Source organism: Suncus etruscus, chromosome 9 (assembly GCF_024139225.1).
Source record: "Suncus etruscus isolate mSunEtr1 chromosome 9, mSunEtr1.pri.cur, whole genome shotgun sequence".
In the NCBI taxonomy this organism is placed as follows: Eukaryota; Metazoa; Chordata; class Mammalia; order Eulipotyphla; family Soricidae; genus Suncus; species Suncus etruscus.
The window spans coordinates 94,367,286-94,393,227 of NC_064856.1; the positions used below are offsets into that span (position 1 = coordinate 94,367,286).

Below are 25,942 nucleotides of genomic sequence, written 5' to 3' on the forward strand. Positions count from 1 at the left end.
CGCATGAGTGATGAAGGATGCTGCTTGTGTGGCCCTCATGCTCATTGTGAGATGGTCAGGCTTCATGCTGACCCTGGCTCAGAACCCTTCACCAATGGGGTAAGGGCCTTCTCCCACTCCCCTCAGCTCTTTGTGGCTCCACCCATACCCAGACCATAGGGGTCCCCAGAGGGATCTAGTGTGTCCCTGCTTTGCAGTGAGTGGAGAGAGAAACCAGGAGTTGTGGCTGTCCGTGCAAAGGACAAGCCATTAGCCTTTCCCTGCAGAGAGCTACGAGCTGTCCCCTTTAGTTTTAAACCTTCCTTGAAGGACTGGGTGGACCTGGTGAGCGCCTCATAGACCGGATATCTACACTTGGCCCCGACATGGGCGTGTGGCGGCTGGTGACTGTTATTTCCCTGGGCCCCCAGAGCTGTCGGGAAGTGGCAGGAAAACCCATTTCCTGCTGAGTCCCAACTAATGCTCTATTTCCATACATCCTCCTGACTCGGCTCTCATGGGCTCTGACCCTGACCTTCCTCTGCTTTAACCATGTTGACAGTGGGGAGATTGGAGGCTTCAAGGACCAGAGGGTTTCTAGCTGAGGTGCCCTCAGCTGGCCCTGGACAGCAGGGCTCCCCAGTGTCTCCTCACCTCAATTCTAAGTTTCCAGCTGAGAAGGGCCTTTGGTGGAGGGTCACCAGCTCAGTGGAGGGGGAATGGGCCACATCACAGAGCTTCTGCTGCTCTTCCCTCTGTAAAGCAAGTGGGGGAGGCCCTGTGTGCTGAGCAGCTCAGAGCTGGGGCACTCACTCCCTTCCTCCCAACCCCTTTTATTCTGTACCAGCCCCCAATAAGACCCTGTCTGCCTCTTGCCCTTGTGGGATGCCCACAGGAGAAGCCTGGCCAGGGGCATACCCACACTGGCTCCTGCTATGAGGACACAGCCCTGGTACAGTCCTGCTGGGTTCCCAAGGCCAAGACCTGGGTCCTAGCTTTGCTGCTCAGAGCCTAGGGCCTGACTTCCCAAGCCACCAAGGCCTGATGGATCATTCCCAAATGGGAATGTTCACTTAATGTTCACTCTGGGCATTGGGCCTGTCTAATTGGACCAAAACTCCAAGCCCCATTTTATGAATTGTCTGGAATATTAAGTGGTTTTTTGGTGCCTAGTACTTAATGATTTCTAAAGTTTTGTTTTGGTTTGATATTTGGACCACACTCAGGGTTACTTGGGGCTCATTCCTGGAGGGACTTGGGGGAACCCCAGTGCAATGTTGGGGATGGATATGAATTCTTTGAGGAGAGCCTTTATTCTGGTACTGTCTCTACTTCCATCTACTCCCACCTCCATTCCACACCCTCCAACTGAAAACAGGCTTATCCTGACAGGGGTCTTTCCTGAAGCTGGGACCCGCCCCAATACAATTTTGTGCCTTCTCTCGGGCTCTGGGTTTGAACATTGAAGGAATTTGCACCCCCAATAAATATCTTTATTTGAGAGGTGGGTTGTGGGAACCAGTGATTATCAAGTTTCTACTTCTGTTTTAACTTCTGGTAGGAGGGAGTTGGGTCTGCAGACATTGCAGTATGCCAAACCCGGGGATCTGGAGAACCCAACTGTGTGTGTGGGACAGGGGGTGATCTTTAAAACTGTTAATTATCGGGGTGAAAATATTTTCGCACTTTGGCTCTACGGGAGAATTATTACTAAGCACACTGACAGGCTTATTGAAGTCAAATGGCCACAGTCAACATGGAAATCCTAATTAATAGACGCTCATGCTGCTCTCGGGCATGGAGCGGAAGTAATTACCCTGATTTAATTGACTTTCTCCCCTCTGTTATGCACTCTGCATTTTCCATTTTCTCGAATCAAGAAGGATTTTCCGAGACCTTTTTTCTCTCCCGCCTATCTTACAGCTCTGTCTTGCACATGCAGTGCTGTGTGTCAAATCCCCTTGTGCATCCTGAGGGCACAGAAGTTCAGAGCTTGTGCTGGTGGCTCCTTATTGGCAATAGGTTGGCTTTGAACCTAGTTAAGGCATCTCTCAAAATGAGGAGGGACATATTTGTCCTGGGGATTATTCCATGCCCCTGGGGATTCCAGGCGATAGAGGTCTATGAGCCTTAGCACCAGACACATTCAAGCATAAGAAATCCAAGGACACAGAATAGAACATTTGAAACCTGAAAACTATAAAGGTTCTTTTTATTGAAAGGGGGCCCACACCTAGCTATGCTTAGTAAGGCTTACTCCTGGCTCTGCACTCAGGAATCACTCCTGGTGGTTCTTTGGGGGGCAATATGGGTTGCTGGGGATTGAACTTAGGTCAAGCTCATGTACCTTATTTGCTGTGCTATCACTGCAGCCCCTAAAGCTGTGAAGATTCCTTTTCTGGCTGGGCTCACTCAGGGGACTGCAGTGTCCTCTCTGCTTTGACAAACATCATATTGCTCATTTCTCTTGACCTTGATGCTATGCAACCAGACAGCCATGACTTCTGAACCTCCCTGGACACACCTGACTGCATTTCCTGTCAGACTGTGCTCTTCCTTTTCAAGATCAAGGAGTGGGGTCTTCCTGGTCCAGTCAGTTGTGATGGTGGGCAGGGTCACCGACCTGCTGTCCAATCCTCTGAAGTTTGGAGTAGCTGGTACAAACAGGTGAAATGTGGGTGGTGTCCAGAAACATCTGGAGTTACAGTGCTTGTATCTGAATCCAGACCTGGCTGTTCCATGCTGTGCCAGCTTAGATAAGTCACTTCAACTTTCTGTATTTTAGTACCCTCATCTGTAAAGTAATATCAGTGTGATAAGAGCTAAATGGCTTGAGGCCAGAGGGACAGCACAACAGTAGGGCATTTGCCTTATGCTTGGCCGACCCAGGACGGACTCGGGTTTGATCCCCAGCATCCCATATGGTCCCCTGAGCCTGCCAGGAGCGATTTCTGAGCACAGAGCCAGGAGTAACCCCTGAGTGCCGCTGTCGCTGAGTGTGGCCCCAAAAAACAAAAACAAAAACCAAACAAAAATTTCTAAATGGCTAAGTCTTGGATATGTATTTAGTCAATACAGAGTTAATTTCTCATTTGATATTTCTGCTGAGAATTGTCCTGCTCAGGACATTCTGAGGCAAAGCCACAGTTCTCAACCTGATGCACAGGTGGAATTATTCCTGTGCTTCTCAATTATTTTCTGTCATTCCCCCCAAGAAGAAAAAACATTTTTGTGCCTCCTGCACAACTGTAAATAGTATCTTTATTAAAAAAAAACTTTAACCTGCAAAACAAAAATATATAAAATAATTTGAGCTGATTTTTTCATCTGAGGTGATGTCTGGATTAATGGCTACAATGAACACATTTTGCAATGCATAGCTTTTCAAAGTGGGGTTTGAAGCAGGACACAGCAACTCTCAGATCCAGAGACAGACAGAGACATAAACACGGGGCTTAGCTTGTTATGACAGTGTTTGCCGAGGTCAAGCATACCCCCCTTTACGAGCCTCGATCTCCCCTGGAGGGCACGCCCCACTATTTCAGAAGCACTGGATTATTCAAACATTCCAGATATTGAGAGTTTCCCTAAGACTAAGCCAATCATCTGATTTAACCCTTCCATACTAGACAGGAAAAACAAAAGTCCAGAAATAGTGGTCAAGTAATTTTGACAAATGTGATATTGAATGATTTAGCTTGGAGCTCAATTTAAGACTAAGACATTTCCCTAGGTCTCCGTGGCGATGGCTACAAAAGCTTGACTTTTAATTAGAACATTACAGCTAATAAAACAAAGGAGAGGAGAAGATAAAAAGGGGATTGTTTTATTTCTTTTGTTAGTCCCCATCTGGGAATTCTTAGGCCCTCCTTAAGCGTTTTACCTTTTGAAGTACCTCACCTTCCAGCAGCATCTTTTTCAGATGTTTTCTGCAACAATGATTGAGCAAGATGCCACCTTCCTTTCCCTTTATGTTATTTTAGACATTAAATTTTGTAGACCTTGGGTTCCTAATGTGAAAATGGGAATATTAGTCTACCTGGATTGAATGTCTCATAAGGGCAGGAGTGGTTTATTCCTTATCTCCTTTTCCTCTTCTATAATAAGTATACAATAAGTACCTGCAGAAATTTCTAGAAGTTTCTAGAAACTGCCACAAATTAGCCAAGAGGTCGTCATGAAGGTCAAAAGAAAAGAGTGTGCAGACAGGCTACATGTCTGGGTAGTTATTCTGAAAGGTGAGACCTTTGGATTTAGGAAATGAGGTTCTGAAAAGTGGAGATTTTTCTAACAGAAACCCTTCAGGAGTGATTCCTGAATGTAGTACCAGGAGTAAGCTGGAGCTCCACCAGGTATGACCCACACCCAGAAAAGAAGAGTGGAGAGGAAAGGGGAGGGGAGGGGAGGAGAGGATAGGAAGGGCCAGAGCAATATCACAGTAGGTAGAGTGTTTGCCTTGCATGCAGCTGACCCGGGATCCCATATGGTCCCCTGAACCTTCCAGGAGTAACTTCTGAGTGTAGAGCCAGGAGTAACCCCTGATGCGGATCCCCAAGAAACAAAAACAAAACAAAAACCAAGAAAAGTAAAGAAAACCCTCAGTGGGGCCAGAGCAATAGTGTAGCAGGTAGAGCATTTGCCTTGTACACAGCTGATGTGGCTTCAATCCTCCCATCCCAAGCCCACCAGGAATAATGCTTGAGTGCAGAGGCCAGGAGTAACTTCAGAACATTGTCAGGTATATAGTCCAAAACCAAACAAAAAAAAGTGACTCTCAATGAATAGCAATACTGTCTTTGGGGCAGAAGAGTAAAACCATTTCCCAAGGCTTAGTTTCCCAGCTGTATACAAGTCAGCCCCATGAGATCAAGGTGAAGGGCTCAGAGGAACAAGGTTGGTGCAAACAGGTGGAGTTGCATTGGAACACCTAATCTTCCCTGTGGCATCAGGCAGGGTCTCTAGCCTTCTGCCCTGTGTCTGCAGATAGTCTCTGTGAGGGTTGGCCACACATTGACTCTGACTCTGTGACTCTGACTCGGAGGTGCGTACCCTCGAGGACTTTCTCTTCTATCTCTCCACTGCATCATGAGTCATGAAAGGTTCTGGCTTGGGATCAAAGCCAAAGTGATTTTGGGAATTGATAATGTCAGGGCCTTTGACCTCACTTTCTGCAGGGAACTAGGAAAACCCATGTGAGTCCAGAGGCTGGAGGAGTTGGATGTCAGCCCCTAGGATGTTGGGTTCTACTGGGAGAAGAAAACCTGGCCTCAAGGTTCTTCCTTCGTTCTGTTTCTAGGGAAGGTCCAAGGCTGATTGGCTGGTGGCTGTGGTCAACCAAGTCTGACACTTGGCTCTGACACTTGGCTCTGCACCTTCTTCAGCTTTCTGGAGTCCTCTCCGCCTGAGCCCTGCCTTTCAGTGCTGAAGTTTTGTTGTGCAGATCATATAGGCTTCCTTTTCACACTCTCATTCTCCAAGCTAGGGCTCTTGTTTTCTGTCCTTTGTGGCTCCCCCTTGGCTAGGGAGTCACTGGTTGGACCTATACGCTCCCCATCCAAGTGCTGGCATTGCGCGCGCGCAACACACACACACACACACACACACACACACACACACACCACATATACACACATATCATTTTAACTCATGCTTTTTGGTTTTGGTTTTGGTTTGGTTAAAAGTCATTTCCAGAGATGCTCAGGGCTTAACCCTGGCTCTACACTCAGGAATAATTATTGGCATTACTCTGGAGACTATCCAAAATGCTGTGGATTGAACCTGAGCTGGCTTCATGCAAGACAAGTGCCCTGCCTATTGAACCATCACTCTGGCCCTCGTAGAGGTGGCCCTTTTGAAGACTTTTGATCCCTGCCATCTGGTAATGATGGGAGAGCTGTGCAGGAATGGTAGCAGCCTTCGTGCCCCCAAGGAAATTAAGGTGTGGGGGGGTTCCTTTTGGTGATCAAAGTGAAGTTTCCCTGGAAGGACCCAGAATAAACCTCTCTCACTATCTTGTTCCCTCCCTGTGGCTTCTGATCTCCAAACCAGGCTGGGCCTGGACTGTGGGAAGTGGGGACAATGGGAGGAAAAAGAAAGGAGACAGATAAAGCCCAAGGCTCCAGAGTTTGTGTCTGGGGCCAGCTCTTCACAGCACCACACCTATCCCAGGATGAGCTTTAGCACACACACACACACACACACACACACACACACACACACACACACACACACACACACACACACACGGGAGGGGCATCCTATCTCTCAAGTGCAGGGCCTCTATTTGTTTAAGACTGTCACTGCATCTCTGGAAGAAACTTGAACATCTGTGGCTCTTTCATTCACAGCCACCACAGCCGTATCAGGACCCCACCTGTGAGCCCAAAGTTTTTCTTAGGACTGAGAACATGAGAATCTGTCTGTGCCCTTCTCAGCTCCTTGGGCCCTGGAGTCCAACATTCTTGGGTCCTGGAGTCTTGGAGTCGAGAGTTCAGGCTCCTTGGGTCCTGGAGATATCAGGTCTCTTGGATCCGGGAGTCCAGTGGGGCTGGATTGTATAGTAATAATTAAATTAGTAAGAGTCCTGGATGGTGCTGGATGATGGTGGATCCTTTCTCAGTTGGGCCAGGTGCCCACATCCCTTTCTAGCTGGCAAACCTTTGGGTTCAGGGTAGCAGCGAAGAAATGATCTACAGCAGTCAGATTTTAGGAGACATGAATCTTTATTATTAATAGGCCATAGACACCATGTGTGTGTCTTACATGGCTACTAAGCTAACCATTTAAGGCCCCTCTGCAGCCACCCTGCATCTAAAAAACCTGTCTCTTATCTCTACATCCTGTGTCTTAAGGCCCCCCCCCCCTTTTTGCTGAATCCCCCTTTAAGCCCCTCAGGCAACCCCTTCATTAGCTTCCATAGACCCCTCCCAGAAATGGGCTGGTCTTACCATCAAGTAAGATTAAACAGGAAGTTGGGGGATGGGGTAACAGATTGGTGGGAAAGCGGGTCAAGTGCTAAATCCTGCAGGGGGAACAGAGAGATGGGCTGGCTGCCTTTGGGGTCAGAATCTGGAGCTAGGAGGTCAAGGCTCTGACCTAAGCACTCTGGATACCTTCTGATTATCAAAGGGGTTTCCCTTTCCTATTGTCACCCAGCCATATTGTCTCTATTGGGCAGAACTGTGGACACTGTCCAGAGGAATGGATAGTGACCTTGGTTCCCTTTGAGCATCAAGCACCCCTGGAGCTGGTGGTGACTAGGTGGGTTTCTGGGAGTCATGATTCCACCATCCCCACATGTTACCCCAGGTCCCCCACTTTTGTGATGTTTTGCCATCTTGGAGTGATCCACTGCTAGCTTCTTGGGCACCAGTGGTAGTAGAACCCCTCCTTGGGTGTGACTGGCCTTGCCTCACTTGGTGCTTCTTCTGAATGTGTTAGGGTAGGGAGGAGCAGGTATCTGATGGGCTTGAGCTGAATCAGGCCTGGTTGCAAATAAAGGTTTCTGGAAGCTTCTGGAGTAGCCTGAAGGAAATGTATCATGGTGCCTGTCTAGAGTTCCCACTCATCTGGACCATAACTAGGGTGTCCAGGATCTCCCCAGTTTGTACCACAGTGCTACTGGGGCTTGCCCATGACTTTGGTAAGGCTGCCTTACACCCGTTTGCTCCTGACTGTGAGGTCTCTGCCTGTAAATGACACTGGTGAAGTCAGATCCCAAAAATGTAGAAGTCACTGGTGAGGTCAGAGTCTCTGGATGTAGAAGTCACTGGTGACATGTTGCAAGTCAGCCCCTGAAGAGGTTGACTGATGGAGGGATGGAGGATGAGGTCTTTCCCCTTCAGCTCGGAGCACGCGTCTGCCACCCTGTCTAGCCGACGGTTCTGAGGTGAAACGGCAGGTAAACAGCTCGCAGACAGTCAGGCTTGTGGAAATATTAGCTTTATTCAGTGGACAAGACTGAAGTCCAAAGACTCAGCATCAGTTCCTGCCAAAAGCCTCTCGCCTTCCACAGACCCTTGTTTTTATCCCCCAGAATCAGGTACCACCCAATGGTGGGATCAGATATCACCCAATGGTGGAAGCAGAATCAGGTACTACCCTAGGGTGGGGGCAGAATGCCAGGTCACACCCTTGGGTAGGGCACAATCACCATCAGGTTAGGGTCAGTAACATAATAATTCCCTAAAATATTTACATATACAACAGTGACAGATCTCAAAAAGCATCCACTAGCCACTTTGGGAAAGTAATGGGTCCATAGTAGGTGGGGAAATAGATATTTATAAAAGGAGAGAGTAGGGTGTAAACACTGTGTCAGCCATTCGGGTAGGATGTGAGAGGAGATTAATACAGTGTGAGTTTCTGTGTTTAGGGAAGATAGGGTAAGGGGATTAGGGAAAGCAGGGTATGTGCTCTGGATGTTAAAACAGGATATGTTTAAGCTACACCTGTCCAGAAGCCTCTTGTATCCTCCTGCACATACCACATTAAAATGGAACAAAGATAATATTGGTTGTAGTGGGCTGGAGGAAGTACCAGAGTCATACTTTCTGGGGGGCTAAGGGAACAGAGAACATACCTGGTGGTTTTGGGGGGGGTCATTCTTGGCTATGGGCAGGGGACCCTGCAGTGCTGTGATCAAGCCCAGGCTTCCTGCATGCAAAACATGTGCTCAGCCCTTTGAAGTATCAGGAGGGAAAACTTAAGGCACAGGGGTCCTCAGACCAGGGAATCAAGCAGCTTCCTTCAGGGGGCTGACAGAAAATACAAAAATGTGTTAAACGGAAATTAACTGACTGTCAGCCCAAATGAGATTTAAAACATGACACCGAGATAGGACAGGAGATAAGTCACGTGCTTTACATGGGACCTCAACTGCTGCAACATTGGTTCTAACCACCCATTAGACCACATATTACTATGCGGTACCATTCCTTATCACAGATTCAGAAAGACTCCAGAGCACTGATGAATTAGTGTCTCCCCCAAGAAAACCCTAAAAACTCTAAAATCTGACTTTGTGGTCTAAGAGCAGCATGGACTGCGATCAAGTTCACACATTCTCCACCAAAAAGAGATAGAAGAAGGCAACATGCAGATATTTGTTTGTCTTTTTTTTTTTATTTTGTTTTGTTTTTAGGGACCACACCCAGGGATGTTTAGGGATGACTCCTGATTCTGCACTCAGTCTTGTCAGGGTTCACAGACTCTTTGGAGTGACAATAATGGAATCCAGGCTCATGCCGCATGCAAGGCGAGCTAGATATCTACTGTAATATTGCTCCAAAGCCCAGATATTGAAGAAGATAAAACAATTTAAATAGTGCCAGTGGATTCACTATTGAAAAAGGAAAAGCTTCTCTTTGTGGTCTGAGACACATTGGCTTTCAATTCTGGCTTTGAGTCCAGGGAACAGAAAAGACTGGGGTCACCCAGGGTGACCTGAAGCTCCAGGCCCTCCATCTGTTGAAAGACTCTCTCTTCTCTGGGAATAGCATAGTGTTTGGAGGTTTGCAAAGATGCACCTCTACCCCAAGAGAAGAAAACTACACAAGATTTGATGATATTGTATTTCTTTGTATTTCCAATTCCAGGGATCCCTAGTACTTAACCCTGATTAATGATTCACTTGCAAAGCTGGCTGTCGACCCCTCTCTAGTCCTGTTGGAGGGATCTGGTGGCCACATATCTGTAGCATTCCTTCCCTTCATTAGTCATTGCTTTGCCCATTCATTTCTTTCTTCACAGAGGCACCAAGTGAACCTTCCCAAATTCATCCAGACATGTATATCACTGTCACCCCATTCCTGTCCCCACCCTCAGCTTGAGCCTTATCCGGCAGCAGATGTTCATGTCACATTTTGTGACAAGGTGGTCTAGTCAAAGGCCTAGCCATTGCCAAAGGAAGCAGCATTATTGGAAAACCCAGAAACTCTGTGGTTCACCTGAAGTCAGCCTCTCAGGGATGTAGGGATGTCTAGTGAGGACCCATTGAGCTCTGCTCATTGGTTGAGGGCAGGGAAGCATCCATGCCAAGTGACCAATGTGGGGGATTTGCACACAACAGTTTGCCACTGAATCTCCCCTTCCCTGTCTATGCATTCCTCACTTCTCACAAGATTCTCTCTTCTCTCTCTGTCTCTCTGTCTCTCTCTGTCTGTCTCTCTCTGTCTCTCTCTCTCTCTCTCTCTCTCTCTCTCTCTCTCTCTAATTCAGCACAGTTCCCAGCCTAGCTGATTTAGGAAGGAATGAATGGACAGATAATGAAAGAAAGGTAGGAAGGAAGGATAGATGAAATAGATGCATGGGTAGATGAATGGGTGAAATGGATGGACAGATGGATTAACTGGGTGTAGGTTGATGTATGAGATGAATGAATGAAATTGATAAATGAAATATATGGATGGATGGAATGAATGGATGATTTATGGATTAATGCTGGATAGATGAAATACATGAGTAGATGATGAGTGGATGAATGGGTGATGGATGAATGGATGAATGATTTGTTGAGTGGCAGATGGAGGAGTGATGGTAGATGAATAGACATACATATAGATGGGGTTATGATTGGATAAATGGGTGATGGGTGAATGAATGGACATGGATGGATAATGTTTGGGTGGATGAATATTAAATGCATAGATGGATAAATAACAGATGGATGGATTAATTCTGTACATTATTTTCAGTGAAGAGGGAATTGCATTTTATACCTCACATTTCTAAGCTACCCCATTCCTTTTTACTTCTTCTGGTAGTAGGTAGAAGTCCCTTATCCGGGGCTGGAGAGATAGCATGGCGGTAAGGCGTTTGCCTTTCATGCAGGAGGTCATCGGTTCGAATCCCGGCGTCCCATATGGTCCCCCGTGCCTGCCAGGAGCAATTTCTGAGCCTGGAGCCAGGAATAACCCCTGAGCACTGCCGGGTGTGACCCAAAAACCAAAAAAAAAAAAAAAAAAAAAAATATGGGTGCCTAAAATAAAAACAAACGTGTTTAAAAAAAAAAAAAAAAAAAAAAGAAGTCCCTTATCCCAGATGCTTCCTCAGATAAACCCCAAATTGCAGGAGATCCTTCATCTCTTCTTCTCTGACATAGAGCCTCAGGGCTGATGTTGTGGGACCAGTCCATTATGCCATTTCAGTGTAAGGGCCCAATACCCAGCTTCTTCCCCAATCCTGCATAAGCCTGTGTTCTTCTGAACTGACAGCCCTCCTCTGGCCTCAGATACTTTAAAAATAACTCATCACAACACCACAATTTATCAAATTGTTCATAAAACAGTTACCTCAAGAGTTAAATCCCACTAACAATGTGACCTTCCCTCCACCAGTGTCCCTAGTTTCACACCCACCACCGAAGCCTGCCTGCTGCCTTGCAGACACAAACAAATTTACCTCATATTGTATGGTACAACACAAACGCAAATGGAATTATCAAAACTTAGACCAATAATAGTCAACTTGTGCTCATGCTTATATCTCACAATGGTGTTACTACAGCCACTGTCTACAGATCCACTATGCTGATTAGAGCTGGTGGAGCCTTTTGTGTTACTTTTTAGGCTTAGTGAGCTTGCCACTTTCTCTATGCAACTTTCCTATCAGATTTGCTGTTTTCAAGAATTAAAGTTTGAAGGTGTCACATACGCTGCTGCACAATCCAGGAGCTATAGACCTGGAATGATTTGGTGGTGTGGCAGTTCGATGAGGTTTATTTGTGGAGCTGGGTGAAGGGTGTTGGGTTTGGGCAATGGGCCAATGAGCTTTCATTTCATTTCATTTCATTTCATATGCCTGTCCCCTTCCGAGAAGGCCCCATAGTTGTCAGCTGGACCGGTCTACCTAGGAAGATTCAGCAGCATCGTGTTCTTTGTGTGCTTAGTTGTGGAGGTGGACCATTATTTTGCCAGCAAGATGGTATGTGGGGGCTGGGACTTCTGGGTTTTCCAGCCTGGGGGACTTCAAGCATCTCCATTCTGAGAATTCCCCAGACTTTTTAGCCTGTGTTCTGGTCCCACCTAGAAAGATTCAGCTGCATGCCATTTATTTTTTTTTAATTTCAGCAATGGAGCTGGAAGGGTGTCAGGTATGGCTGTGGGCTGCTGTGCCTTCAGACAGAGGCTCAAACTTTCATCCCAAGACAACCAGGAGGATCCTTAGTGACCTTGAAGACTACTATAGCCATAAATAGGACACTTTGGTTTCCACTCTTGCCTGGAACAGCTCAGCCATGCTTCTCTGTCCCCTGATACCATGATTCTCCTGGAAGACCTTCTTCCCCACTTATAGCTAAAGCTTCCATGTTTGGAAGGAAACCTCTTCCAGGAGGCCTGCCTCCTCTGCCCAAGCTGATGCTCCTCCAGACTCTGAGCTCCCCAGCCCCTCCTAATATCTCTGAGCCCCAGTTTCTTCTCTTTAATTTGGGGGCAGTTCCAAGCCTTGCTGAGTTCCCTGACCTACCACAAGAAAAGTGCCCCAGACTGAGCCAGTAGGAGCAAGATGGTGGCTGTTGGGTAATTGATTGCTCCTTGCTGGACTTTAGCTGCCTGGATAGAGGCCAAGACCATTGCCTGCTGCCCCCTCCTGTTAGCCCTCCTTGACTTCCCATCCTTGGTCTCTCCTTCCTGCTATCCCCAACAGCGCTTCATTCATGACCTGTGTCTGACCCTTCAGAATAGATATTTGGGCTTTTTTTTTCCTCCTCTGTGCAAGACCATTTTTATGATGGCTGACATCATTTTCACCTCTGGGATTCCTTTGTTGGTGGCTGAATCTAGAATGAATTACAGCCATCCTGAAGGATCCGCCTTCCTGGGAGCAGTGAAGGCGCCAGGTCTGAGCCTCACTGCACCATGACTTTCATTCTTCTTTCTAAAAGTCAGCCTCTGGGGGCAGTATGTGGGGCCCCTGGCTTTGCAAATAAGGCCCACCCTACCCTGCACCCCTATTCCACATCACCTGGATTTCCATTGTGCCTCAGCCTGCGAGCCTGCAGGGCGGGTAAATAATGCTTAATTACTGCACCCCGCCTCCCTCCTATCCCAAACAGGCCACTTATAGCAGCTTGGGTTTCGGTCTTTGTTCTCAGCATTTGATTTGGAGCAGGCGGGAATCCCGAGGTAGCAAGGCCGGGATCCAAGAAGGTTTTGTTTTGGGAGTTTATTTTTCTGGAATTCTTTCTCCTCCCTTGAAGAAGGACCCTAGGGGAGAGGGGAGAGTCCCAGGGGACTGGGGTACAGAACAGAGGGCACTTGCCCATTCTTGCAGCCCCCCTGGGCTGATTCTCTGCTACCTCCGCTGCTGCCTGAGCAGGCAGGTGTGGCCATGGGTCCGGCCCGGGGCCTCGCTGGCACGGGATAAATGCACTTGTATTTATTTTTACTCCTCTTCCACGAGGAGATTTCTCCTTTCAGTAAAGACATCCCCCAGCTCCCCTTTCAACATCTGTTGCCCCAGAGCTAAGGGGAGCGAGAATGGGGAGCGGCCAGCTCAGCATCAGCCTGCTGTGGGGGAACATGACCTGCTCAACTACTTACTCACCTGTCACTGGGGTGCCTGATAAAGGTCTCTGGCCTTGGTCTTTTCATCTGGTCAGTGGGCACAAGTACCACATGTGACCTCCTAAGGCCGTGGTGAAGCATGAAAGCAAAGGAAGTCCTTATTCCACTTTCCTGGAAGCAGGTCCCTGCACCAGCATTTATGGACAAAGTATATAGAAGAATGAAGTTTTTTGCCTAAAGGAAAGTGGAGCTTTTGCCTCAAGAAGTGGAGCTGAAGCGAGAGTATAGAGGCCAGGGCATTTGCCTTACACAGTTGACCCAGATTCAGTTCCTGGCATCCCATATGGTCCCCCTGCCAGGAGTAACCCCTGAGCACCGTTATTTTGTGACCCCAAAAGAAAACAAAACAAGGGGCCAGAGTGATAGCACAGTGGTAGGACGTTTGCCTTGCACGTGGCTGACTCGGGGTGAACCCGGGTTTGATCCCCAGCATCCCATATAGTCCCCAGAACCTGTCAGTAGCAATTTCTGAGCCAGGAGTAACCCCTGAGTGCCACTGGTTGTGGCCCCCAAAACAAAACAAAACAAAACAAAATACTGCTCAACAGAATTTCATTGTTGAGTTTCATTTCTGCCCCCATGGAATGCATGATGGCTTACCTAAAACATTTAATTTAATATTTAGAACTTCCTTTTAAAGTAGATATCAACACCCATTTTATTTATTCAAAAGTAGAGGCTCAAAGAACACACAACTATTGGATGAGAATAAAAATATCAAATGTATTTTCAATTCTGATGTAGTTGTAATGGTAATTAAGAAAACATGGGGTGGAGAGATAGTACAGTGGTAGGGCATTTGCCTTGCATATGGCCAACACAGACGAACCCTGGTTTGATTCCCAGCATCCTATGTGGTTCCCTGAGCCTACCAGGAGTGATTTCTGAGTGTAGAGCCAGGAGTAACCCCTGAGCACCAAAGGGTGTGACCCAAAAATAAAAAAACAAACGAAAAAAAACAACAAAGAAAACATATAAATGGATAGAAATAATAGTTTCTATGTACTATGAACTATTTAAATAATAATCACCATGTGCATATTTAAATATGTGTGTTTACAAACCTGTCCATCTACTAAAACAGAAAGGTTTTACTCATCAAAAATAATAAATTAATTCATTTATTATTAGTCTTAGTAGTAGTAGTAGTAGTCTTAAAATCCCCAGCCTCTAGCTTCATAACTGATGCATTGATGGTTTTTAAAATGCTGACTTGGGGGGGTGGAGTGGTGGTGCAAGTGGTAGGGAGTTTGCCTTGCACGCGCTAACCTAGGATTGACCGCAGTTCAATCCCCTGGCATCCCAGAGGGTCCCCCAAGCCAGGAGCGATTTCTGAGCACATAGCTAGGAGTAAAATGCTTACTAGGGGCCAGAGTGATAGCACAGCAGTAGGGAGTTTGCCTTGCATGCTGCTGGCCCAGATGGACACGGGTTCTATCTCCGACATCCCATATGGTCCCCCCAACATGCCAGGAGCAATTTCTGATTGCAGAACCAGGAGTAACCCCTGGAGCACCGCCAGGTGTGGGATCAGAGCCAGGAGTAACCCCTGAGTGCTGCTGGGTGTGCCCCCCCAAAATATTTATTCAATGGAAAGAAAATGTAAGTGAAGGTAGCAGAAGGCAGGGACTAGGAGCAAAATCAACCCAATGCTGGTGGAACTGGCATTCTAGTTCTCAGGCTGAGAGTTGTCTTATGTTATAGTTTTAATGTTATAGTTGTTTTATGTTATAGTCTTATGTTACTGCTTAATTAAGTCAATGGCAAAATGAAAATAAATAGGAAAAGGTTAAGGTGGAAGGTGGGGAGAGACGGGGCAAAAGGGGAGCCAGCCATGCCACTGTGTGTCTGACCCTGGGGACAGGTGTGGGGGGCTGACTGTGCTCTGCGTCTCTAAGTCTGTTTCAACTTGAGACAGAACCTGGCTTTCATCCTCCCACAGCCTCATCTCATAAGTTGGCAACAAACCCTCCGCTCAAGGGGGAGGGAGGTAAGCACTTCTGTCTTCTTTGTACAGACTTCGCCCTGTGGCTCAGTGATCCCAGAGCCCTAGAGCTGGCCTGCCAAACACAACTCCTGGGAGGGCACTCTGTCAGTGCTGCTCCAAGATTTGATCAGAGGGAGCATGTAGTTTCTGCCATCCAGCATTTGCCTTTGGCCATTCAGGGAGATTAGGAGCTCAGAGAAGCTGGGACACCCACCGGCAGGCACACAGCACCCCTGTGTGGGACTGGGAAGGTAAGTGAATGGAGACCTCACTTCTGTGTGTTGGGCTCTTATTCCTATTTCCCCCAACTCATTCCTATGTTTTTCGGAGGTCTGGACCCTTTCCTCCTGGAGCCTTATTCCACTAGGAAGATAATCTATAACCCCATCCTGGTGGACCCTCTTTTTGGGCATCTTTTTTCCTACCCATCTGGTAGTTTAAGGGCAGGGTGGGCACCAGGTAGGTGAGTTCTGTTGCTCATGGCCTTTGGAGAAGTGGTAGCCCTCACCCACCTTTAGATGTTTCTTCCTAATCCTTGGAGCATGATTTTTTTTTCTATTTGTTTTTGGGCCACAGTGGTAATAATATTCAGGGGCTAATCCTGACCCTGAGTCACTTTTGGTGGGCTTGGAGACTATATGGGATGCAGGGGACTGAACCTGGGTTCACTACATAAAAATCAAGTACACTGGGCCCGGAGAGATAGCATAGTGGTGTTTGCCTTGCAAGCAGCCGATCCAGGACCAAAGGTGGTTGGTTCGAATCCCGGTGTCCCATATGGTCCCCCGTGCCTGCCAGGAGCTATTTCTGAGCAGACAGCCAGGAATAACCCCTGAGCACCGCTGGGTGTGGCCCAAAAACCAAAAAAATGAAAAAATAAAAAAAAAATCAAGTACACTAGCCACTATACTATCTCAGCCCTTTGCTTTTTTTTACCTGGCTTCAGGCACTGTGGCCAGTCTAGTGTCCTGTGCCCCTGAAAGAGACCAGGAGAGGTTTTGAGAACGGAGCGATGTCCCAGAGGGAGAGAATAGCCTCGTTGACCTCTAAGAAGGAGGGGCCAGCAGCAGGCCACACAGGCAGCTTCTAGAATCTGGAGTATGCATATCCTCCCAAAGGAGCACCTCCTGCCCAGCCCAGTGAGAGCTGTGGGAAGGGCTCGTGGCTTCCAAAGTCATCCGCTCATCGCTCATCGATGTGTGTGGTTTTTGCCCAGACTAGGGTGATTCATTAATGCCAGCAGGAGGGTGTGATGGCTGGGGGAGGTGCTCAGCTGCCACCAGCTAACATGTCCGTTCCTGGGTCATCATGGTATAGAGGGCAGCCATCCCTGTAGGTCCTGAGGAAATCAAATCCAAATACTCTTAGACCATCTCGCCACAGACCAGATGGGCAGTGGGTAAATGGGGATAGCAGGGACCATGGAGCAGAGAGGGATGTTGGTGGGCATGACTATGGTGGGGTCCAGGCATCCATGGCCATAACTAACTACTAGAGGCACAGCACATACACTGTGTCACTCTATAATATGGCATCAGCAAAGTGATTGGAGACTATGGTTTAATTATTACTCCTTGGGACCTGAGGGAGCCATGGAGGTCAGTTCCTGCAGAGAAAGAGCTTGAACTGTCTGCAGGCACTGAGATATGAACCCAGAGCCTGACCTCATGGACAAAGGCTCCCGTAGGACCTACAGCAGCTTCAAGTCTTCTGCTCTGGAGTCTGGGCTCTGAGCATGCGCTGCAGAGATTCCTGGGGGAGTGGAGAAGAGCTGCCCAGCACTGCTGACTACTAGCGGGGTCTTGCACCCTGATCCCAGCTCCAGCCTGCCCTCTCTCTCCCAGATTCACTCCCAGCTGCTTTGGACGAGGTTGTGAGCAGGATTTGCTGTTTTTAACTTAATGTTGTTCCTCTGCTGAGTGCGGGGCACCCCGGCCTCTCTTTTTTTTACATAGTATAGAGGGGGCTGGTTGGAAGAACTTTCAGATCTTTTCAACTTCTTACTCCATCTCACCTATCCTTTCTGCATCCCAGGAATATCCCTTAATTGCTTCCTGGAGCCATCTTGGAAGCTCAAGGCCAGTGGAGCACAGGGCATGAGGGCCACAGAGGGATGCCTCCCCACAACACCTAGGCATCCTTTGTGGAAGTACTCTACCCCACCAGCAAGCAGGCAGCGGCTGTTGGTCAAGGGGTGCTTGGTGTGTGTGGACTGTAGATTCCAAGAGTTTTCTAGGCACATCCAGAGCCATTTACTATCTCCCCAAACCCCACCCTAGAAACCTAGAAGCCTCCCTGGTGAGGAAGCAGTTGTTGGGAGGGAGCCCTGGTGCTCTGTGGGCCTGTGATTGGAGTAGAGACAGGAACCCCCATTCTAGAGTTCCCTGTCTTAGGAGCTAACGTCAATGGGGAGCAACCTAGGCTTGTTCTACAGGAAATAGGAAACAAAAGTGTTGACTGAAGTTTCCTCCTACTGCTCCCCCAAACTATTCCTGGGAGAAAAAAGTCCTGTCAAGACCAGGAAACCTTGAGCGAGGCTCTTTGAGCCTCAGTTTACCCATCTATTAAATGGGGCTGATATTGTAGCGCTCTGGACTGCAAGCTGAAGGGGACAGAGAACAAATAGAGTGTGTCTGTCGCACAGGGAGGGTTTCCTAGAGACTCAGCAGTGAGGTTACTTGGGGTCCCAGTAATAAAGGCAGCCTGGAGCCTCCTTGAAGGGTTCATGTATTTTCAGGGAGTGCCTCCCCCTCTCTTTCGGAGGAGTTGATAGGAGACTGGCGAGGTGTCTTCAGACATCAAAAGCCAGAGTAGCATTAGCACCAGGCTTTGGAAGGAATAAAGCCCTTTTGATAGGTGATTTTGCTTAATGTTCTTACCAGCCCTGGGGCAAGAGAATTACTCTTCTCATTTTGCAGAGGAAAACCAGAAGTTCAAAGGCTGGAAGCGAGGGGTGCCCTGGAGGGCACCCAGCTCTGCACTACAGTGGCACAATGTGAAGAAGTGGGATTCTTAGAACAGGGCTGGCCAGCGACTTTCTCTCCTACAGAGCCCCCTCCTTGAGTGGGGGAGACACGGGGTCCTGGGCCCAGCAAACCTCCAGCTCTGCTTCTCTTTCCTCCACAACACATCCATTTCGCCCCTTGTGTTTCGCAAAGCATACCTCCTTAATTACCGCCTGAACGTGACCCAGCCTGCCGCTGGGGCAGGAGATCTTAGCCCCGCTTTATGGAAAAGAACAGCCTGGAGAGATGGAATCGAGGGCCGGCAGGTGGCAGGGAGCCAGCTGCTCAGGGGGTATAGCTCCCTGAAATTATTCTGTAGTGGCTCCTCTCTTTGCTTCTCAGAGCCTCAGTTTCCCCCTTCTCTTTTCTCTAGTGCGTCCTGAGAGAAAGAAATAATACAGCCTGCAGAGAAGACTAATGTTCTCATTAGCCAATGGGCCCTTAAAATCTGAACATTTTCCTCCTTTAGGGAGACTCTTAGCTGAACCTCTGAGGACTCTGAGAAGGGTTCCAGGGTCCTCTCTGAGAGGGCAGGAAACTGCACAGAAGCTTAGAAGTATTGGCAGGGTGTATGTTTTTGTATGTGTATCTTGGAGTTATAGACACCAGTGTAAGAGATAAACTGAGGGATCCACAAAGATTGTTTGTTTGTTTTTGAGCCTTACTCTACAGTGCTCAGGGCTTACTCCTCGTTCTATGCTTAGAAATTACTTCTGGGGCTGGAGTGATGGTACAGCATGAGGGAGTTTGCCTTGCATGCTGCTAACCCGTGTTTGATCCCTGGCTTCCCATATGATTCCCTGAGCCTGCCAGGAGCAATTTCTGAGCGCAGAGCCAGGAGTAACCCCTGAATACCACCGGGTGTGGCCCAAAAAGAAAACAGAAAAAAAGAAAAATAAATTACTTCTGGCTGGCTCAGGGAATAATACAGGATACCAAATATCAAACTCAAGTTACCCATGTGCATGGCAAGCACCCTACTCACCATACCATCACTTCAGCACCTCCACAAAGTTCTTGAACTTTGTATTTGTATTTGGTATGAGTATACTTAGATATACCTAAGTGGTATGAGTATAGAGGAAGGAAGTCCAAGGGAGAGGTCTGCTCTACTACATAGGCATCTCTGAGCTGATGCCCAGGATCTGGCAAAAACTGATTTTGCAGAACTGGTAAGGAACAAGAACCCTGATGGACAGTGTGCAATGACCCTGGGGCAGGATTAGATGGAGGATCCAAGGATCAGGTGAAGAGCACTATGGCTGGAGCCTGGTGAGAAAGAAGGGAAAAGATTCTTCCTGGACCAGGACAAGTGGAACAAACCTAGCTATGAAGAGCCAGTTAAGGATTTAGACTTGACTCTAAGTCTCATAGGAAGTTATTGGTCAGGCATTAAATGACAGGAAAGGACATGGTGCCATTTTGTTTTATGAAATCCCTTGTAGGTTAGTATACTTCTAATGTGAGCACTCTTAACTATATTTGTGGGCAGCGTGATACCAGGGGCAGTGTCTCTCTTAGATAGATAAACACTGGGAGGAACTCAATGGAATGAGACATGCCTTGCATGCATGAGGCTCTGGGTTCGGCCCCAGCAACTCATACACACAGACAATGCACAACATATATATAGTTCTCTTTCAGAATTGTGTGGGAGATGAAAATCCAGAGCTGGAAGTTAGTGGTCTACATGTAATACAGCAAATCAAGGCCAAGAAATCCTTGAACCCAAAACTTCCACTCTACCGCTCTAACTTCAGTGCTCCTTCCTTTGAGAGACCACCTGAGCCCAAATATCCCCTCCTGATGCAGGGAAAACCCTCATGTGCAGTTTGACCTCTAGTCTGAGTGCCACACTAGCATTCATGGCACAGACACGGGAACATTCCCTTGATCACAGTTGCACCTGCCCCTTGCCTTAGATCCCTTCAGGGAAGCTAGCCAATGCCCTGTTGGTCTTTTCCACCACACTTTCTTCAGTGCGCAAGCTCTCGTGCTGGAGCCAGTGAGAAGCTCCATCTTCTATTAGTGCCAGGAACACAGTTATCATTTGTGCTCTGTGATACCCTGAGCCATTTCTCCTCTACAGCCATGTTTCTCTCCCTCACTTCCATGGGGGGAAACTCCAGGCAACAGGAACCTCTTAGGGCAGACTGGGTGATGAGGCCAGAAGTGGCTGAGAGACTCAAACAAAGTCAGAGAGGAAAAGCGAGTCAGGGAAGGCACCACTTCAAGCAAGCCAGTAAAATAACAGAATGAATACAAAATCCCCAGATTTGGGCTGGAGAGATAGCATAGCAGTAGGGTGTTTGCCTTGCACGAAGCCAATCCAGGACAGATGGTGGTTCGAATTCTAGCATCCAATGTGGTCCCCTGAGCCTGCCAGGAGCGATTTCTGAGCACAGAGCCAGGAGTAACCAACCCTTGAGCACTGTCGGCTGTGACCCCCCCACCCCACTCAACAACAACAAAAAACATTCCCAGATTTCTGCATTAAAACCTAATTCTTCTGGAGCTGAGTTTCAAAGGACTGTAGGGCTGGTGATTAGAGTGGGTCAGAATGAAAAACGGTTTGATTCAGGCCATCTTCTACTATGGTCATTATTTTGTTGGGGTTTTTTTTGGGGGGAGCATTCCAAGAGTTACTCCTGGCTCTGCAGTCAGGAATTATTCCTAGCAATGCTCAGGGGATTCTATGGAATGCTGGATCAGCAACATAAAAAGTAAGTATCCTACCCTACCCACTGTGCTATCTTTCTAACCCCAACTCCGGTAATTTTAAAATATTTTGTTTGAATAGGTATAGAGTGAAGTTCATAAAGGTCTAACATTATGATGCCGTGATTTTTACATCAAATAACCACCGTCCAGATCCAAACACAGCCACACATTTTTCCCTGACAGTACTCTCAATGAGTGACTCTACATGGCTGAGTGAGCAGATGGCTTTGCCGTCAGGGTTCGTGTCTTATTATAGTCAACGCAATGACAAAGCCACGAAGCTTGCATTCTTTTGGTACCCTAGTTGCTAAAACATACACTGAACTGTAGAGAACATTTCCCCTGCATCAGCCCCAAGGGCTCTCCTGAGCCCCATTCCAGGCTCTTCACTCCTTTGCTTTCCTTCCTCCTCCCCCTCAGTAGCTGTTGTCCTTGCTTCTTTCCCCATCAGGCTCTTGGATGGTCTATAAATGTAATTATGCAAACACGATATCCTGGCTTCTTCAGCTCACATAACTATTTTATGATCCATCCCTGTTGTTAGCTCTAGCAATACGATGTTCTTTTTAATTGCTTGGAGATCTTCCCTTGTACGAACACAGTCTCAGGCAATATAATAAGGTCCTGTTCTGTCGGCAGACCACAGAGAGGATGGCGGTTCGAATAAAGGCAGTCTGGGCTTGGAGGAGGCTCTGCCATTGAGGCCATCACAATCTCATGTTCCTTTAGCGGTGAAATGGCCGACTGACACATTTCTCAAAGAATAACCCCACTGTTACATGATCCTTGACTTCCTACAGGGCAGTCTACAGTTTAGTGGTTGTCTTTTCCTTGTTTTGGGTACTTGTGAACAGTTACATCTTTTCATGGGCAGATACAGGCATTATTTCTTGGGTATGTAAACTGAAACAATGTGCTGAATTGTCATAGAGCTGGTGTAGGTAGCCTTAGGACACAATGCTCAACAGAAGGGTTATGCTATAGACAGGCCTGCTGACGGTACACAGATATTCTGGTGGTCCACTTCCTCATCCATACTTGATGTCATCTGTGTTTGGGACCAGCTGGTTGGCTTAGTAGTGATGTTTCATTGCCTGTCACAAATGCTGCTGCGTACATTTCCATTTGCTTTGGGGAAACTGTTCATCTCTCTTACCCAGTTTTAATTAGGTTTCTTTATTATTTTTTCCTCTTGATTTGTAGGAGATCTTTCCATAGTCTGGATATTAGTCCTTAGTCAGACAGATGGATCACGAACACCTCTCCCAGCCTTCTGTTTGCTGCTTGGTGCTGTTACTGGCACCCGAGCATAGTTTGAGAGGGAGGATCTTGGTGCTTACTAAGAGTTTCTTCACCCTGGGCCTGGTACTCTGATGGCCTGATGGCCATCACCTCTCATTGTAAGGACATCATCAGCCCTGACCTAACCATGTCTCCTTGCCCCAGGGTTAGAGGAATTCAGTAGGCCAGTCAGTGAAGAAGAATCAGGACATCCTTGTCTCTGCCTTTGCTGGAATAGGAGTTTCCTAATGTGCCACCTTGTTCCCTTTGAAGTGAATATCTTGTCGTTTTTAATGAATCCACATTTCATCTCATTCCAAAGAGCTTCCAAGAGCACATTGAAAAGATTGGCACCCTCCAGTGTTTGGGATTATTTTTAATGCCAGCAATGTAAGTGTGTATCATTTCTTTCATTTAGAAGATACTTCCAGCCTGATTCTCTCTCTGTAGGCCCTGTGCCTAAGGGTATCCATTTTATAGATGGGAAACCAGAAGCAGAAGCTCAGCACAAGAAATGATGTGTCCAGAGATGACAGCTATCATTCCCAGCTTGGGCTGCCTCCAGTCTTCCTGATTCCATTTCTGTCTTCACTCCCCAACATTATTATCTCAGGGATCCAATGACTATGTGTTCCATGGATGCCACCATCCTTTCTGGCTGGTACTGGCAGGGGAAGACAGGAAGAGCACCTGGCAGGTGAAAGCCTCTGGGATTTCCTGACACAGAATAACTGGAAATGGAGATGCCCCACGGAGCAAGATGCCATCACTCAGTCAAGGTTTTACCGGTCCAGGAGCCCCAAGCATTGTGTAGAAATAGGGAATCAGACTTGGTGTGTTGGGGCTGAGGTTGCTTAAATCATTGATCATCCGCTAAAACCCAGAGAGCTTTCTGTCCAGTGCGTGGTGCCCCCCAGAAGGGGGAACAGCTAAGCAATGACCTGGTACAAAGGGAGAGATACAGAACTTCCTTCTTCTCCATTTAGATGTGAGTGGGCATTGAGTAACTCCATCCATGTGTCTCATATCAGTTCCTTGGAATGGAGTAAAAAATGCTTTGAGATGCTCCTTTGAGATGCTCACCATTTTGAGCCTCATTTTCCCCATCTTTATAATGGACATATTGGAGATCACTGTCCCCAGGGGCTAGATTGATGACTCACTTGGGAAAGACTCAGAGGAGTCCATCTCACCAAGGAGCACCTGCATGGGGTTGCTTTTGACAAAGAAGGATGAAAGCTCATGGGGGTAGAGAAGGGGTGGTACCCCTGGACCTGCTCCAGTTCATTTCTGCCATGAAACATGGGGCTACTTTGCCCCCACCACACACACACACACACACACACACACACACACACACACACACACACACACACACACACACACACACACACACACACACACAGTGAGTGGGTAGAGGTGCCCTGGAGACCAGCCCTCTTCATCCTTTTAGATCGAGAGGCCAGTTGGGATCTGAGGTTTTGGCTTCAGGATCACAGGGTCACATCTAGATTTCCCGCATTTGTTCTTGCCCCCAGGTGGGACTATTTAGACTTGGCAAAGAGTTGCGGTTCAGAAAGCAAACGAACAGGTAAATTAAATTCCTGTTCTCCACTGGTACACTTCCCATCTCGGCCTGGATGAGTCACAGAGTCAACTCATAATTAGCTTCGGGAGTTCAGCCAGAAGGCTATTGAGAGGGATAGCATCCCAGATTTCTGATGGGTAAGGTCTGGGAAGTTGCTACCAGGTCATTCCCAGCTCTTTCTTCTTTAGGGCTACCTTCTCCAGCCTGTGGTCCCCCATGCCACATGGCAGAAGAGGACAGAGAGCTTGGCCCAGGGATGACCTTAATTATGCTCATTCACACCCCTATCTCTGCATTTCATCTTCTGGTCCTCTTGTTGGGGGGTGGTGGAGTGGGGACAGGCACTAGGGTGGGGCTATCGTAGGGCAGAACTGAGATCCCATCTGAGCAAGGTTGGTCTTGGGGGACTTGTGACCAAGTGCAGTGGCCAAGCTAGTGTCTGCTCATTTGCATACCATGCTTACACTCCCAGCCTCTAAACTCATGTCTCGCAGGAATTCAGCCTCACGCTCTTGTTCTAGTCCCATATGGCATGATCTATGTTAGGCTTCAAGTTTCTTTAGTCCCAGAGTTATGATCCCTCTTTGTGTGTAGGAGGTGTGGCTATTCAGGGATTGCTCCCAGTTCTATATTTGGGGGATGGACCTGGCAGTGATCAGGACCATGCAGTGCTGGAGATCGAACATAGATCAGACATTTGCAAAGCAAATGCCTTAACCACTGTACCATCTCACTGGCCCTGATTTAATAAAAATCAAATAGCAGTCTTTGTTCTCGACTCCATAAATGGGCACATACATGCATATGCATGTACATATGTACAGACATGTACAACTTCCTGTATTTTACGGAGTACCTGCCCTGCTGGAATCTGTTTCCATTGATGCTCCTTTAATGTTCACCTCACACAATCCCTATAGCTGAGGCTCCCGACACTCTTTGCTCAGGCTAACATGGGCTGTGGAATTCTCAAGATTTTAAATGCAGCTATGTTAGATATGGAAGGGTTGAGGCAGTCTAGAAAGGAACAGTAATGGAGAAATACCAGGTTCCCAAATGAAGCCAAGGTCACAGGACTTCTGCGGGCACATGAAATACTGAGACAGTCGCCTTGATGGGCCTGCGTGCCTCCAGACCTGACTCTACATTTGTTCCTTAACTCCGCCAACACATAGGTGCTCTTGTTGTGAAGCATTCTAGAAAGCAAGGATCAAATTTGGGGCCACCCGTGGTTACTGATGTGGATCTATGCTAGAGCAATCACTTTGCATGTTGTGAAGCCCTGGGCTTGATCCCTGGTAGCACAAAACCAAATCCAAAGCGAACATGCAGGGGTGGTGATTATCTCTGCTATATAGACTGTGGAGAGCACCAGAAGGTTGAAGAGCAAGAGAATGGCCTATTCCAGGGGTCTTCAAACTTTTTAAAGTGGGGGTCGGATTACGGTCCCTTAGAGAGCTGGAGGGCTGGACTATATGAGCTACTAATTCCTACTCACACTGCACATATCTTATATAAATAAAATGAAAACCATTTATAAATAAACAAGTCACGCACCAGTATTTCAATGGGAACTGTGGGCCTGCTTTTGGCAAATGAGATGGTCAATGTCCGGTTCCATATTTGTCACTGCCAGCCGTAACAAGTGATGCAAGTGGGCATCAGTTAATCTTGATCTGGTTGGAGATTTCAGATGTTTCATTCTTGAAAAAGTCTGTTCACAGGCATAAGTGCTACCAAGGATGGTTACCATTTTGAGTGCATGGTTCCTGATATTTGGATATACACTGAGTGTATATGCTGGCAGGTATCTTGG

The 25,942-nt window shown here is 47.5% G+C and overlaps 1 long non-coding RNA gene across 1 annotated transcript in view; it reads left to right on the forward strand.

Annotated features, from left to right (window-relative positions):
- Positions 1–25,942, forward strand: part of LOC126017946 (uncharacterized) — a 109,226-nt gene that overhangs the window by 47,793 nt on the left and 35,491 nt on the right. The gene's annotated exons all lie outside the window — the stretch shown is intronic.